Below are 15,577 nucleotides of genomic sequence, written 5' to 3'. Positions count from 1 at the left end.
CAACCCAATCCAGTATTCTTGCCTGCAGAACCCCATAGACAGAGGAGCCTGGAGGGCTACAGTCCATAGGATCGCAAAGAGTCGGACACAACCGAAGCGACTGAGCACCCACGCATGCAAGCTATTAAAAAGCAGGCGAATCAAGATTTTTTAAAAAGTTTTTTGATGTGGACCATTTTTAAAAATTTATTTATTTTTAGTTGAAGGATAATTGCTTTTCAATATTGGTTTGGCTTCTGCTATACGTCAGTATGAATTAGCCATAGGTATACATATGTCCCCTCCCTCATGAACCTCCTTCCCACCTCCCACCCTTTTCCACCCTTCTAAGTTGTTACAGAGCCCAGGTTTGAGTTCCCCAAGTCAAAGTCTTTACTGAATTTGTTACAATATTGTTTCTGGTTTTTTGGCCCTGAGGCATGTGGGATCTTGGCTCCCTGACCAAGGATTGAACCCACAGTCTCACAAGGTGGAGTCTTAACCACTGGACCACAAGGGAAGTCTCCAAGAAGATGATTTTAAAGAGAGAAAATTTTCTGGAAGGAAATAAAGTGGGTGATGTGAGAGAGACAGAATGGGGGAGGTCAAGGACAGCCTCTCCAAGGATCTGATGTTTGTGCTGAGATGCGATGACCTCAGTCAGTCACACGAAGATAAAGCACGGGAGAGAGTTCCATGTGGAGAAGCAGGAAAGAAGAAAATCCGGGAGAGGAATGTGCTTGGCATGTTTGAGGAACAAAAGGTCAGGAGCTGTAGATGATAGATAGTAAAGGGATGGTGGTATGAGATGCGGTTATAGGGGGAGGCCGAGTCTGTTCACGGAGGGTCTTGCAGGCCATGGTGGAGCCTGGGCTCTGTGCTGAGTGTAATGGGGCGTCCGTGCACGGTTGACATGGGACTTTCTTGCTGGTTGACGTTTCACCCTGAAGTGAACTGATTGCAGGAATCAAGAGTGGAAATGAAGAGAAACCCATGGAGGGCTTCCTGAATTTCAGGTGGGATATGATGGAGGCTTAGCCCAAGATGGCACCAGTGGAGAGGGAGAGAAAGTGACCAGCTTGGCATACATTTTACAGTTAGTGTCAACAGGACTTGGTGTTGAATTGAAACAAAGATGGCCCTGGGGGTTTTGGTTTGAGCAGACATTTGTGTCATTTGCTGAGATGGGAAAGATTGGAGAAGAAATTGGTCTGAGGGGTAAATCAAGGGTATTTTTGGATAAATTATTGAGTTGCTTATCAATCATCCACATAGTGATGTCAAATGGATGGCTATCATATGAGTTATTTTTCTGGTATCAGGGCAAGGGCCATTGTTGGAAATAATAAATTCAGGCATGCACTTAACCTAGTGGAGTAAATAATGTGGATTGATTTCCCTTCTGTTGGCAAAGCTAGTGTGTTTTTTAGGTGGGGTTACTAATGATAGCAATATATCATTATATTATATACAGGTTGATATCTCTATGAAAAGACTGCTTAATCATCAGACCAAACTTCCACACTTAAAAACACCATTACTTTAGTAAGAAAAATGCTACTAACAATGAGCATATTGACTACTTTGCAAATTTTTCAAGACCATGTGTATTGCCAATGTCTGCATTTACTATTATGGATTTACTTTATTATAATGAGATACAGGAAGGTCTGGGGGGCATTTTTTGGAGCAGTACAATATTGGACATTGAAGAGAATCTTGTTGCTTATGAAATATTTTGAGCTCATTAGAAAAAGAAAGACTATAAATATGTAAATCTAATAACATTTTGAAAATTCAAAATTGAAGCTTTCTTTTAATGGTCTCTGAATTCTTAGTTATTGAACCACTGGATTCATGGAGAGAAATGATTAAGGAATAATGCACTCAAGATGCCTTAGGAGAGAAGTCAATATCACATAGAGGTTCTTCCAAGCTAGGGCTACCAAAAAGAATGCTCCATCCAGATTAAATAATAGTTACATTAAGCATAATAAACGTTCTCAACAGAGTTTTATTAGATTTTCCGTCTCTATATGAAATCTTTCAAAGAATTCTTTTTTCAGCTGAGATGGTCTCTTGCATGATGTGCAAATGAGGATAAAATAAAACCCAAGAATGTGGTCAGGGAGAGAGAGATGGAAGAAGCAGACCGAGAAATATTGAGCCAAACAGTAATGCACGAGCTCCAGGACATCTGGCGAGCATGAATACCATTGCTCTGCACCAGCAACCATTACAAACCATTTGGAAGGATCAAAAAAAATTGCAGCCCAGGTGCAGCAGTTTATATTTTGAAAATGAAATAAATCTAGTGGATACTATGGACGAAGAGCTTGAAAAATCTTATTAGAAAAATAAATCTGTTTTGAGTTAGAAGAGTGAAGAAGTCTTCACAAATTATTGGAGAAGAAGTGTTGCAAAACTCAGTGCATTCATGTTTATTCAATAATCACACACATGTTCCATTAAGAAATGCAGAAAAGAGTGCAATAAATATTGACTTTCACAGCAAAGTGTAGGAGTACATGTGCGAAGCATAATGAACCCTTTTCGTGACAGTTTGGGAAAAATAGAAACTTTGAGCCATTTACACAGGTTGAAAAATAAGAAAACTGTCCTCTTTAGTAGCCGAGGGAAAAACCGTATCAAGTTATTTTTACAGATTATTCATTTGGCTTGATTCTCTTTGTGCACGAAAACCAGTTTGTGTTTGGTTGTTTCTTGATCATAGGGAATTATGGGGCAAGACCTGGGCTTGGAGTCCTTTTAGTTTGGGAGGGGCCAAAATCATGGGTAAATTCTCCCCACCAAAGCTTTTGATTTTCCTAAAGCTCCCTAAATAGAGAAAGGACCCAAATTCAGTTTTGCTTGTCTTCAAATGTTTGGTAGAAATCGCTCTGTGTTCTGAATACCACATGCCACCCCCGGCAATATTTCTATCCAGGAAAAATTATGTTAAAATGAACTTAAGAGAAGCTTGAGTGGAGGAGAAGTAACAAAAGACTATTTGGGGAATGCTTATGCTCTGCGGATCAGACAATATCTTGGCATGGTCTTTTGAGAGGGAAAATGGCCCAACTAAGAAATGTGCATCAAAGATTACAATGTTCATGGCCTTTAGGCCATCAATTCCATGGGCCCCTAGGGAAACAATCAGAGATATATGTATATAACAGCTTTCATGCAAAGATATTCAGCAGCATTATTTATAACAGTAAAAACTTGGAATGGTCTTAACTTTCAATGGTAGAATGATTTAATAAATTAAATTATAATTCATGATAGACTATTGTGAAACCCTTAGAAATCATGTTTTAAAGAATATTTATTTACCTGCAAAACTATTCATGGATGCATTGTTAAATGCAAAAGCCAAAACGTCATGCACAACACATATGGTAAGCTTCTGCTAAGTTATATGTGTGTTATATGTGTTTATATGTAAGCTGCATGGAAAAAAAGACTAGAAGGAAATATTTAAAGAATGCTAACTGCTTACTTCTGGGTGGTGGAATTATGTGTAATTTAAATATTCCTTATCTTTGTGCTTTTGTGTGTTTTCAAGCTTTATATTCAGATAAATGCTTTTACACTCAGAAAGGAACAACTTAGTGTTATTGAAGAGAAAAGCAACTAAAAGTTTAAAGGGAGAGTTCTGCCTCAGTTATTAGGAGAAGGCAGAGTCTTAGGTCTGGTATATTTTCCTGAATCGGTGGGTGAAATTGATCCCATTCTCCTTTCATCTCTACCTGGGCAGGGATAGAGTGGGGTTTTTGAATGGGCAGGATCCGGGTCAATAGTTCAAAAATGTGAAACATTGGTTGGGCCTGAAAGAACACCAATCAGGTCACGGGAAGGTGGGAGGCTCTGAAAGCACCCAATCTGCTGTGTGACTCCTGGTGGGACGACTGCAGGGGCGGGCTCCATCTCCAGCAACTCACTCAGCCCCGAGCCACCTGCAGTGCAGAGTTTCTACCAGTCCCCTACTGATCTCTCAAGAGTTCCCAGGGTTATCGTCAGCTTGGTGGGGCATAGCGCAGTAAGAGAAATGGGCCCTAGGTTTCACACTCCAAGTGCAAATGCAGACTCAATCACTTGCCCTCAGCATTTTAAGATCATATGATGATGCTTGGTGAATTGCTCTGAGATCCACACGCAAGTTCGCAATTCCATTACCAGGCCTTAATCGGTATTTCGAGTCACTCATGTAAGAACCATTGAAAACCATTGATCCTGAACTTCACATAGACATCAGCAAGTGAGTCTGGGAACGTTTAGGTGCCAAGATCTTCGCAAACTAAAAGGACAAACGACTGTAACAGCATTAGGCAGATAAAGCCGATACAAATCGCTGTTAATATGAGGATCAAGGAAAGTTACTAAGGGAATAAATCTGCCAAGAACGAATGCTGTATGAGGACAAATTGAAATGAATAGAATACCCACTACTGATTTGGACTAACATTTTACTTCTCCCCCTATTAAGAACAGATATATAAGGGTTGATTTTTATCATCAAGGACACTGGCTTCCCAGTTTGAACAGTTTTGACCAATATTCTATGCAGCAATGTGAAGATTTTAGCTATTTAGCAATAATTGTTAAGAGGAACTCTTGTAATGCTTCTTTCTCTGTGTCATATTAACATTTATGTATGGGTGGTTTGTGCCATGGGTTTCGCTGGCTCCACCCTGTTCATTGAAATGCTAAAGTCAGCCACCGTGGTGCCAAGTGGGTCTCTCCTATGAGAGAAGAGTGGTAAATTCTATGAAGAGTTTCTACTGTTTTTATGTACAACTGTTGATTATTGAGAATTTTTCTACTGTTTTTATGTACAATGGTTGATCACTGAAAAATTTTCACTAGTGCTATGTACCTTTCTTGTCAATTGATATTGTAGCAATAAAGCTACTTTTGTAGAGATTTATCTAGACATCCATCCAACTTTCCTATGCCAGTGTTGGAAATAATTTCAGATGCCTTACAAAATATATATATATAAAATAACAAGTAATGAGTAACATAGGACAGAGGTAAAATAGTAAGAAAGGTTAGATAAAGCCAAAAATGAGTTTAATAAGTCATGGTCCGCTGCATTATCTAGAAGCGGGCCAAATTTCTAGTGGCCAATGCAGAGAACGAGAGAGACTCAGAGCCATCAAATATTGTCCCATGAAGCCCTTGGTTTCCTCGGAGTCACAAAAAGTAGGTACAGCAGGTGAGGCCAGGCCAAGAGAAAAGTTCCTTCTGCCCTCTTGCTCAGCCAGAAGAGTTTTAAGTTTATCTGTTTTAAATGGTGTGGATTCTGGGTAAGATTTAAGATTAAGAAAGCATCCTCCACTAAAAGACATGCTCAATAGCCACACAGTTCACAGTGGCCATAATAGTAAAGCCAACCAAAGTACAGGTAATGCATATCCATCCTCGGTCCTAAGGCTGGAAGTATGTCTCCTATGGCCTCACAGACAAGATGCTGGTGAAGAGAACAACGTACTCAGCAACACCATGGAAAAGAACTGTGGATGCTGAATGTATTTTCCTAACTGAAGGTATAAGAATTTCATTCACTTCTTTATTTATTTAACAATATTTATCAAACACTTATTATATGAATTCCATATAGTCTGAGTACGGGGGTATGTTTTTTATTTTAAGATATATTCTTTTCAATATTCTGCTCATGAAAAAGTACACAATATTATAGATAATACAACTAGAACAATCAATTTCAGACCATAAGAGCTTTGTAACTGGGGGGACAGAGAGTGAATTTTTCCGCAGTTGTCATAGGATTTCTTGGAATGAGGGCCAGTCTGACATTCTTAAAGAATGTCCAGAGTCTTGCATGCCTAACAGAGAAGGCATGCAGATATTTTGGTGTGTTGCACAGACAGGTCACAGGAGAGGGAGGAAAATAAAAAAGTATTAAGAGAAAGTACTGAGGACTTCCCTTGTGGCCCAGTGGTTAAGACTTCAGCTTCCGATGCAGGAGGCAAGGATTCAGTCCTGGTTGGGGAAACTAGGATCCCACATGCCACGGAGTGTGGCCAAAAAAGAAAAAGTACGAGCATGAGTGCTTGATTGGAAAGAGAGAAGGAGGAAAGAGAGGAGTGTTTACAACTGATGTGGAAAACCCCAGAGGTTTTCTGACCTTCTGCAGTGGATGATACTGGTACTTGCCAATGGGATGTATTTTTTTCCCCATGGCATAGACGACGTGTGTGTGTTAGTTCCTTAGTCGTGTCTGACTCTTAGCAACCCATAGACTGTAGCCCACCAGGCCCCTCCGTCCATGGGATTCTCCAGGCAAGAACACTGGAGTGGGTTGCCATTTCCTTCTCCAAAAGGAACTATAGAAAGAAGGAAAGTGAAGTCGCTCAGTCATGTCTGACTCTTAGCGACCCCATGGACTGTAGCCTACCAGCCTCCTCCATCCATGGAATTTTCCAGGCAAGAGTACTGGAGTGGGTTGCCATTTCCTTCTCCAGGCATAGACAATGCACACCTACTATTACATTGTTGTCTAGAGAAGGAAAGAAGATGTCCTGGAGGGATGTGGAGGGTAAGAAAAGGAAGGCAGACAGCAGCTTTTGTGATTGAGGCTCTACTTACCACATAACCTCATTCCATCATTCTCTTTCAACAAAAAATCCAGCCTTAGTTCACAGTTTGGAAGATGCATGATTTTAAGCAGCCAGTCTTTTGGAGGAGATATGCTGTATCCAAAAATATGGATTTGAGCCCTAGTTATTAACTCTATGGCCTTGGGTAAGTAACTTGGCTTTTCTGAATCTCTCTGTTTCCTCATTTTCAAAATGGAGAAAATAACAGGTTATCTCCCTATTTATGGAGCTGTAGTGAGGATTAAACCAGGGTTATATTTGTGAAAGCCACCGTGATTGTCAGAGCTTTAGAACATCCCTGGGAGGATCCAAAGGAAATGAACACAAGTGTTGCATTTGAGGAGAAGAAGCTGGAGGTGGGCAGGGACCGGAGGGAAGAAGGGTAGAAAAAGGGAAAGGGAGTGGGGAGACTTTTACTTTTCATTGAGTAACCTTTGGAACATCTTGCATCTTTGCACTGAGATTCTCATCACCTATTCAAAATAAATAATGAATAATTAAGAATAGACTTTAATTATGAGGAAAATGAAAATTACATAATTAAAAGTTATTAAAAGTTACATAGCTAAGTTATTATCTAGATCAATCATCAACAACTTATGGCCCTTGGGTGTCATCTGTTTTTGTAAATAAAGTTTAATTGGAACACATCGTTCAATGGTATCTGACTCTTTGCAACCCCACGGACTATACAGTCCATGGAATTCTCCAGGCCACAATACTGGACTGGGTAGCCGTTCCCTTCTCCAGGGGATCTTCCCAACCCAGGGATCAAACCTAGGTCTCCTGCATCGCAGGTGGATTCTTTACCAGCTGAGCCACCAGGGAAGCCCTTTCATTGTCTGGGACTGCTTTTGAGTCACTACAGGGTTATTATGGCAGAGTTGAATAGTTGCGAAAGAGAGTGAATGGCTCCAGAAACAGAGATATTTACTATGTGGTCCTTCACAGAAGTTTACTGACTCCTAGTCTGGATGTTATATAAGGCTTTGTGGTGTAATAGACCTCTTGTTCCCCCCTTTTAAAAAGTTATCTTTTAATGTGAGCTTTATTTTTGCTCTTTTTCTCCAGCTGAAAAGGGTCTGTAACTAACAGCTCATTCTATATTCTCAGCACATGCCACTGTGTCTTCCACATGGTGATTTAATTTACTATTCATTCTAAGGTACTTGGGGACATTAATATAATTAATTTTGCCATGTTGAGTATATATAATCAAAACTTCCTATTAAAATTCTATATAGTTATCACCCATTTTTTATAGATAGTTTATTATTCTGTTTATGGATTAGAAATCTAGGCTTACAGTCAGAAGGTATTGCTTATTGTTTTGATAACTTACGACTCCCTATGTGACTTTAATCAAACCTGTGCCAAAGTTTCCATATCTGGAAACAGGGAACAATAATACTTATTGGAGCCTATTCCACAGGAATATTCTGAAGACATCAGAGTAGAAATACTTTGTCATTTAAGCATTCTTGGTGGCTGGCAATTTATTCTCAAAATGACACTGGCAAAGTGAGCTTTCTTAATTGCTTACTGAAGTGAAAATATGTAGCCACTGAATTGTTCTCCAATCAATTAGGAAGAAAAGGTTTACTATGAGTAAACATAATTATTTACATTTATTGAACACTTACTATGTGTAGGGCAGTGTTTGCAGGATAGTTGGCTTTTATGGTGTCTTAATTTGCTCAGGTTTCCAAAACAAAATACCATAACCCGGGCGGTTTGAGCAATAGAAGATGTATTTTCTCATAGTTCTTAGGCTGGAAGTTCAAGATCAGTGTGACAGCATGATCGGGTTCTTCTGAGACGCTCTTTCTCAGTTGCAGACACAGACATCCTCCTTGTGTGGTCACGTGGCAGAAAGAGAGAGATAGAGACGCAGAGAGAGAGTCAGCAAGCTCCCAGCTCTCTGGTGTCTCATCTTGTTGTTCAGTTGCTCAGTCGTGTCCGACTCTGTGACCCCATGGACCGCAGCACACCAGATTTCCCTGTCCTTCACCATCTCCTAGAGTTTGCTCAAATTCATGTCCATTGAGTCAGTGATGCCATCCAACCACCTCATCCTCTATCATCCCCTTCTCCTCCTGCCCTGAATCTTTCCCAGCATCAGGGTCTTTCCCAATGAGTCAGCTCTTCGCATCAGGTGGCCAAAGTATTGGAGCTTCAGCTTTATGATCAGTCCTTCCAATGAATATTCAGAATCGGTTTCCTTTAGGATTGACTGGTCTGACCTCCTGTCTGTCCAAGGGACTCTCACAAGTCTTCTCCAGCACCAAAGTTCGAAAGCATCAGTTCTTTGGCACTCAGGCTTCTTTATGGTCCAACATGTCACACGCTGTCTCTTCTTACAAGGGAACTAATCCCATGACAAGGGTCCCCACCATCATAACCTTATCTCAGCTTAACCTCCCAAAGGCTCCATCTCCAAATACCATCACATTGGGAGTTAGGGCTCCCATATGTGAATCTGGGGGAACACAGTCCATAGTGTAGGACATCCTGGCATTACCAAGGGTGTGGGCTTTAGCAACACTGTTCTTCCTTTGCACCCTGTCTGCTGCCATGACCCACGCTCCAGCCCCATCCACACATGATGCTTGCATGGTGCCCCTGTTTCTGGGTGGGAGGCCCATTCGTGGAGCTGAGCTGCTCACACTTCACCAGAATAATATGGGCGTCCAATAATATGGGTTGGGTTATAGCCTGCAAATATCTTCAGTAGGAAGCTCTGGTTCTTCACAACAACAGTTTAATGTTTGATCTTGTTAGCACTGAAAAGGTGACAATTTGATGGGGTATTGTAATCAGAATGTGGAAAATCAAGAGACGCCATGTTTTGTTGTAAGACTGATGCCAAAATTTAACTAGAATATGCATCATTTAACCACGATATGGAAGGAGCCAAATGGTGGGCAGGGGGCCAAGGGAGAGTATTTCTTTTACAAAGGTAATTCCCAGGTCTTAAAGTGATGGTACTGGACATTTTCCAGAGTTTTGTGGATTTTACTTATTTCCTCTTCCTTCAGATGACAAATATCCTAGACAAAATGGTTGCCACCAAAATTTTAATGTCTTTTTTCCTCTTACCTACAAATTGGAAACGATGATATTTCCTGTTGATACACCTCTTGGGGATTGAGGGAAAGGTTATATTTGTCATCATCATCATCATTTAAACCATAATCCACCTTAGCCAGTAACGGAATGCTTATGACTATGGCTATCAGGATACAACATGAAGAGTCTTCTAGAAAACGGTCATCCTACCCTCCCCACTTTTTCCTTCCCTCCTTCCTCTCCTTTTAAAATCACTAGGAAATTACTCTATTCTCAGTGTTTTGGCCAACAGTCGTTTTGTAGGAGGTACAACACTTTATTAAAGTTTCAGAGATGCCTGACCCACGGTAAGTGCTTTATAAATGGTAGATGAATGGAATGCCTATATCCTTTTCCACTCAAATTCCATTTTAGGATCTGTTAGTTGTCATTACAGTCAGGCCAATTTGTTAAAAAACATACAGCTAATTACATTTCCAGTGTCACTCTATATGGAAAATCAGAATATCAAATACCATGTTTATTATTTATTTATACAAAAGGGAAAAATGCAAATTCTTTTCATTGCACCTTTAATAATAAAAAGGAACATTATCATTACTAGCAGAAGATAGTTTTTCTTTTTTGTGTTTTAAGTTTTGCTTAGTTTTGAAATCCACCTCAGTGCTGTGAAAAGAACTATCTGCTAAAAAAGATTCTGAAGTGGAAAATAAAGGAGGAAGGGACTGGAGAGGAGACTCAGAGGGCTTTTTTTCTTGCTAACTTTTTTTTTTTTTTTTTGATCACATTGCTTGCCATGCAGGATCTTAGTTCCCCGACCAGGGATCAAACCTGCGCCCCCTGAAGTGGAAGCATGCAGTCTCAGCCACTGGAATGCCAGGGAAGTCCTCAGAGGTTTGTTTATTTGTTTGTTTTTAATGAGTCCTTTGAGAAGTTGGAAGTAGAAAGCTGTCCACAAATATTAAATTAAATTAAATATTAATATTGAGTGTCTTTTCCTTTCTAAACAGGAATGGCTGGCATGCATGAAGGAGATGCTTCCTTCTTCTCTAACCTAGTGGCCTTCAGACTTCTCTGCGTTTGTCTGTTTGTTCACTCCATCTCTCAACCGTCCTTGGCTGGCACCCCCATGGGTCAGGCTTCATAAGGTTGTCTTCCCCTGCCCCCACCCACCCACTCCCAGCTCAGGGTGGGCTGCCCTGGACTCTCTTAGCTCAGTCAGTGGGCCTTGTGACCCTTTTCTCTAGTGTCTTTGATTAAAAACAGTGGAAGCTTTCTTGTCTCCTAGAAGGTAACAGACCTGGATTACAACCTTGTCTAATCATCTTGTCAACCTAAAAGGTTATTCTCTCCAATGCAGACCTTTGCCTATTTCTTCTCTGGATTCCTCCGAATTCTGTTCTTTGCCCACGCTTCCCAACAGGGGGCGTTTGCTCAGGCTGTGGGCTCTCTCGACACTCTGTCCCTCGGTGGAGATGACCAGGGTGGCGTCTATACCCGATAGTCCTATCTGACAGCCCCAGCCCTGGTCTCCTGCTCAAGTGCTGTGCCTGCCCACGAGGCATCTCTTCTGCTGATAAGGCAGGCGTTTGGTCTGTTTTATTTAATTATGTCTCCCTGGCTCCTTCTTTCCCTTCCTCACTCCCTCCTTCCATCCTTTCGTTTTCAACCCATCTCAGTCTTTGCCCTCCTTATCGCAGCCACGCTGACCTTCTTAGGATCTCAGTGAGCTGCACATTGTCAAGTCCTTGACCTCACATCTCCCTTGTTATAACCTCTCGTGATTCCCTGGATCTTTTCTTCACAGTGCTATGATTTGTAATGTGTGTCATTAATTGCTTAATGTTCCCTTCCTCATTAGTTTATTCCTCCATGAAGTCAGGACTGGGTCCGCTTTGCTCACCAAATAGTGTGGGACAAATAGTAGGCAATTAACAAATATTCACTGAATAAATAAATGGATAAATAACTTCATCCAACTTTTAACTGAATATATTTTTATTTAACTATTCATTTATTCTTGGTATATGATCCATACTGTGAACATCAATCACAGTTTTTTCTTTAATTAAAAAAAAATTTTTTTTAAGATTTTTTTGGTGTGGATCATTCTTAAAGTCTTTATTGAATTTGTTAGGATATTGCTTCTGTTTTATTTTATTTTATTTTATTTTATATTTTATTTTTAAACCCGAAACACTGTATTAGTTTTGCCAAACATCAAAACGAATCCGCCACAGGTATACATGTGCTCCCCATCCTGAACCCTCCTCCCTCCTCCCTCCCCACACCATCCCTCTGGGACGTCCCAGTGCACCAGCCCCAAGCATCCAGTATCATGCATTGAACCTGGACTGGCAACTCATTTCATACATGATATTACACATGTTTCAATGCCATTCTCCCAAATCTTCCCACCGTCTCCCTCTCCAACAGAATCCATAAGACTGTTCTATACATCAGTGTCTCTTTGGCTGTTCGAGGCATGTGGGGTGTTGGCTCTATGACCAGGGCTCAAACCCACACCTCCTGCATTGGAAGGTGAAGTCTTGATGATTGGACCGCCAGAGAAGTCCCAGACCCAGTTTTCAAAAGCCATCGCACTCTTTGTTTGGCACCTCTACTCAAGAAAACTCCAGTGACCTCATTTTACTGAGGAAATTCCTGTGTTAAATTGCTGCTCCTGTTTTGTGAGGCACTCGGCCTAGAACACCAGCTTTGAGAGCTCTGTTGCAGCTGGCAGTATGTACTGTTGTACAAGGGAAATCTCACCTGGACCCCAAATTGGTCTTAGCATATAGAACCACTGACCCACCCTCAAGTTGTCCTTATTCTCTTGGCCGTCAAGCTGACTTCAGGGCTCATATGAGGTAGTCATCTTGGCTTAGTGCCCATCTTTGTCACTTCCGGTTTTGATCTCAGCTGCCCTCTGACTGAAACTGTGCCTTGTTTGATAACCAGGCTCTCACAGCAGTCCCCACTGCACAGGCCACTCTGTGGTAGTCATCCAGCTTAGCTTGTCCCATGCCTTTGGCACAAGGGCCTGCTGGGTTAGGACCTCAGGGCTAACTCGCCATGACTTTGGACATACTGCCTGTTCTAATCAGAACTTAGCGGTCCATGCTCATCTCTGCACCTCTGTCCTCTTAATGCCCTCTCTACTCCCAATGTTTTCCTCGCTTTTGTCTGCCCTTCTGAGTCCTCCTGGTTCTAGTCTCTTCACAAACCAGCTTCCAGGTTCTCCCGGAGGCTGCCCTTAATCTACGCTGTCTGTGCTTTGCATGTGGACATGTGCTGCCCGTCAGTGTCACACGTGTGTGTTTGTGTGTTTTAGTCGTTCAGGGATGTCTGACTCTTTGCAGCCCCATGGACCCATAGCCCGCCAGTCTCCTCTGTCCATGGAACTCTCCAGGTAAGAATCCTGAAGTGGGTAACCATTTCCTTCTCCAGGGGATCTTCCTGACCCAGGGATCAAACCTGGTCTTCTGCATTGCAAATTCTTCACCATCTGAGCCACCAGGGAAGCCCCTCAGTGTCTCTTAATTGTCTCCCATGTCTGTGCTCACAAACTAGATGTTGAGCTAAGATCCTAACAAGTCTTATGTGTGAAGAGATAAACACCCCCTCCTTCACCTCCCTGCACCTGTTGGAGATAAACATTTGTGGGTAACATGCTTTGATGAATATTCTTGGAGAGCAGGATGAACCTTCAGAGCCTGGACGCCATGTGAGGGTTTGGGAAAGTTGAGTTAAAAGAACCTGTAATGGGAGATGAAAGCAGAATTGACTGACTTTGGGAAGAGGTGGGAGAAGAAGGGAGAAAGTCTTGAGGAGAAGGATCTTTGAAGCAGAGAAATGACAAGAAAGAAATTTCTTTGTGAAAGAGCATTCATTTCTTTATACACAATCTATAATCAAAACTGTGAAAAGAAAAAGATTTCACAATACCTGGTGTGATGACTTTCTGGGGGTCTGAATGATACCCAAATATAAGGGTATATCTAAAAAGAGTTATTCTAATGAAACACGGTGTCATCCTCACCTATGTATGGGAGGCACCCAGTAAAATGGTGGTAAAACGGGGCCCTGAAGTAAATTCCATCTTGATGTACTAGCTAAGATCTTTAAAAATGAGTTCCCATCAAAATAATGGATTCGTGGTTTTAAAAAGTTCACTGTTAAAAGAATTCTCCGGCAGTCCAGTGGTTTGGACTCTGCACTTCTACTGCAGGGAGCGTGGGTTACATTTCTGGTAGGGGAACTAAGATCCCACAAGCCACCCAAGGGGAAAAAAGTTATTGAAAAAGTTCACTGTTAAAAAGGAAATATAATAATGATGAAGGCTAAAATAATACTCCATTGTGCCAAAAATATAAATATCTTTTTACCCTATTAACAACAATAAAAAATTTATTTTTTAGTATGTATAACCTGATGAAAATTGTTCATTTTTACTAAATTGATTTAATGGTTGCAGTTGTATTTAGCTGAAAAATTGATTTGATTTTATAAGGGCTATAAGCAGTAAAGAGTTAATTCTTTTTTAAAAAATGAGTGCTACAAACCTGTTTAACTCATACACAACAATTTCACACACACACTCACATTGCCAGAGATCTTATTTTATCATTTGCTTTATAATTAAAATCTCTTTGATCCTGAGTTATTATATTCTTTAGCTTGAACTGCTAATAGCCTTAACTAATCACCTATACTGAGTTCATCTTATCATTTTTGGAGGCTTATATAAGCTCAGGCACCTAGAAATTTAATTACAGAACTCAATTCTTCTCTGTTATTTTCAGAGACAGTCCCCTGAAATCAAGCCAATCCTTGGCAGCCCTTCACTGGAAACTCCTTTGACACACATCAAGTCATTCTTTTCATTAAGGCCTTAATAAGTCACCAGAATCAAAGAATAACTGAAAAATAAACATAATTTTGGAGACCAGAGTCAGAATGAGCCCCACGTGAAAGAGTGTTTGATATGCCACAAATGGGAATGAGGCAAGGACTGATTAAGGAAATACGGAGAGATCAGTAAACCCTAAGGGATATTAGATGGGGTGGTAGTGGCCTCCACCTTTTGGAACCTCTATTCCCACTGGAAGTTTTGGAATTTGGAAGATCTGTGTAAACTTGAAGATTAACTTCTAGACTACCTGAGACATTTTGGCTATACCAAATTTTGAAACGTGAAAAAATGTTACAAAGTTTTGAAAGACTGCCTCCTTAAGATAGTTAGAGTCTGAGTTACTGCTAAAATGATGTGTTGGAGAGGATTCTTAAGAGTCTCTTGGACTGCAAGGAGATCCAACCAGTCAATCCTAAAAGAAATCAGTCCTGAATATTCGTTGGAAGGAGTGATGCTGAAGCTGAAACTCCAGTACTTTGGCCACCTGATGTGAAGAACGGACTAATTGGAAAAGACTCTGATGCTGGGAAAGAGTGAAGGCAAGAGGAAAAGGGGATGACAAAGGATGAGATGGTTGGATGGCATCACCGACTTGATGGACATGAGTTTGAGCAAGCTCCAGGAGTTGGTGATGGATGGAAAGCCTGGCATGCTGCGGTTCATAGGGTTGCAAAGAGTCGGACACAACTGAGTGACTGAACTGAACTGAAATGATGTTGATCATGGAATGTTCCAGAAACAGTTGGACTGTAGATTGACATTGCTAAAATGTCTCTTCTCCAGAGAACCTGCTCAGCTCATAGTATTGAATAAAGGTACCCAAAGAGTCTTAGCACTCCACGTGTGCCCTTCACGTCCATGGGTGGTTGGAAAGAGTCTTGAGGGAGCTCAGCCTGGCCTCTCTGTAGCTCAGGACAGGAGCAAGCTGAGTCCCAGTCTTAGCTTAAGAGTGGGGATTGCACAGAAAAGCAATCTGTAATTACTTAGT

The 15,577-nt window shown here is 41.1% G+C and overlaps 1 long non-coding RNA gene across 1 annotated transcript in view; it reads left to right on the top strand.

The window, feature by feature from the left end:
* Positions 1 to 15,369, top strand: part of LOC129636014 (uncharacterized) — a 92,787-nt gene extending 77,418 nt beyond the window's left edge. Inside the window, exons 3-5 of the long non-coding RNA XR_008706593.1 lie at positions 5,418 to 5,531; positions 10,477 to 10,568; positions 14,480 to 15,369. This is a non-coding gene — a long non-coding RNA (uncharacterized LOC129636014). The remainder of the gene's footprint in view (positions 1 to 5,417; positions 5,532 to 10,476; positions 10,569 to 14,479) is intronic.
* The last annotated feature ends 208 nt before the right edge of the window (positions 15,370 to 15,577 follow it).

The sequence above is a fragment of the Bubalus kerabau genome, chromosome 21, assembly GCF_029407905.1.
Source record: "Bubalus kerabau isolate K-KA32 ecotype Philippines breed swamp buffalo chromosome 21, PCC_UOA_SB_1v2, whole genome shotgun sequence".
In the NCBI taxonomy this organism is placed as follows: domain Eukaryota; kingdom Metazoa; phylum Chordata; class Mammalia; order Artiodactyla; family Bovidae; genus Bubalus; species Bubalus kerabau.
Note: the sequence above shows the minus strand (reverse complement) of the source record. Positions and strands in the feature narration are given on the sequence as shown.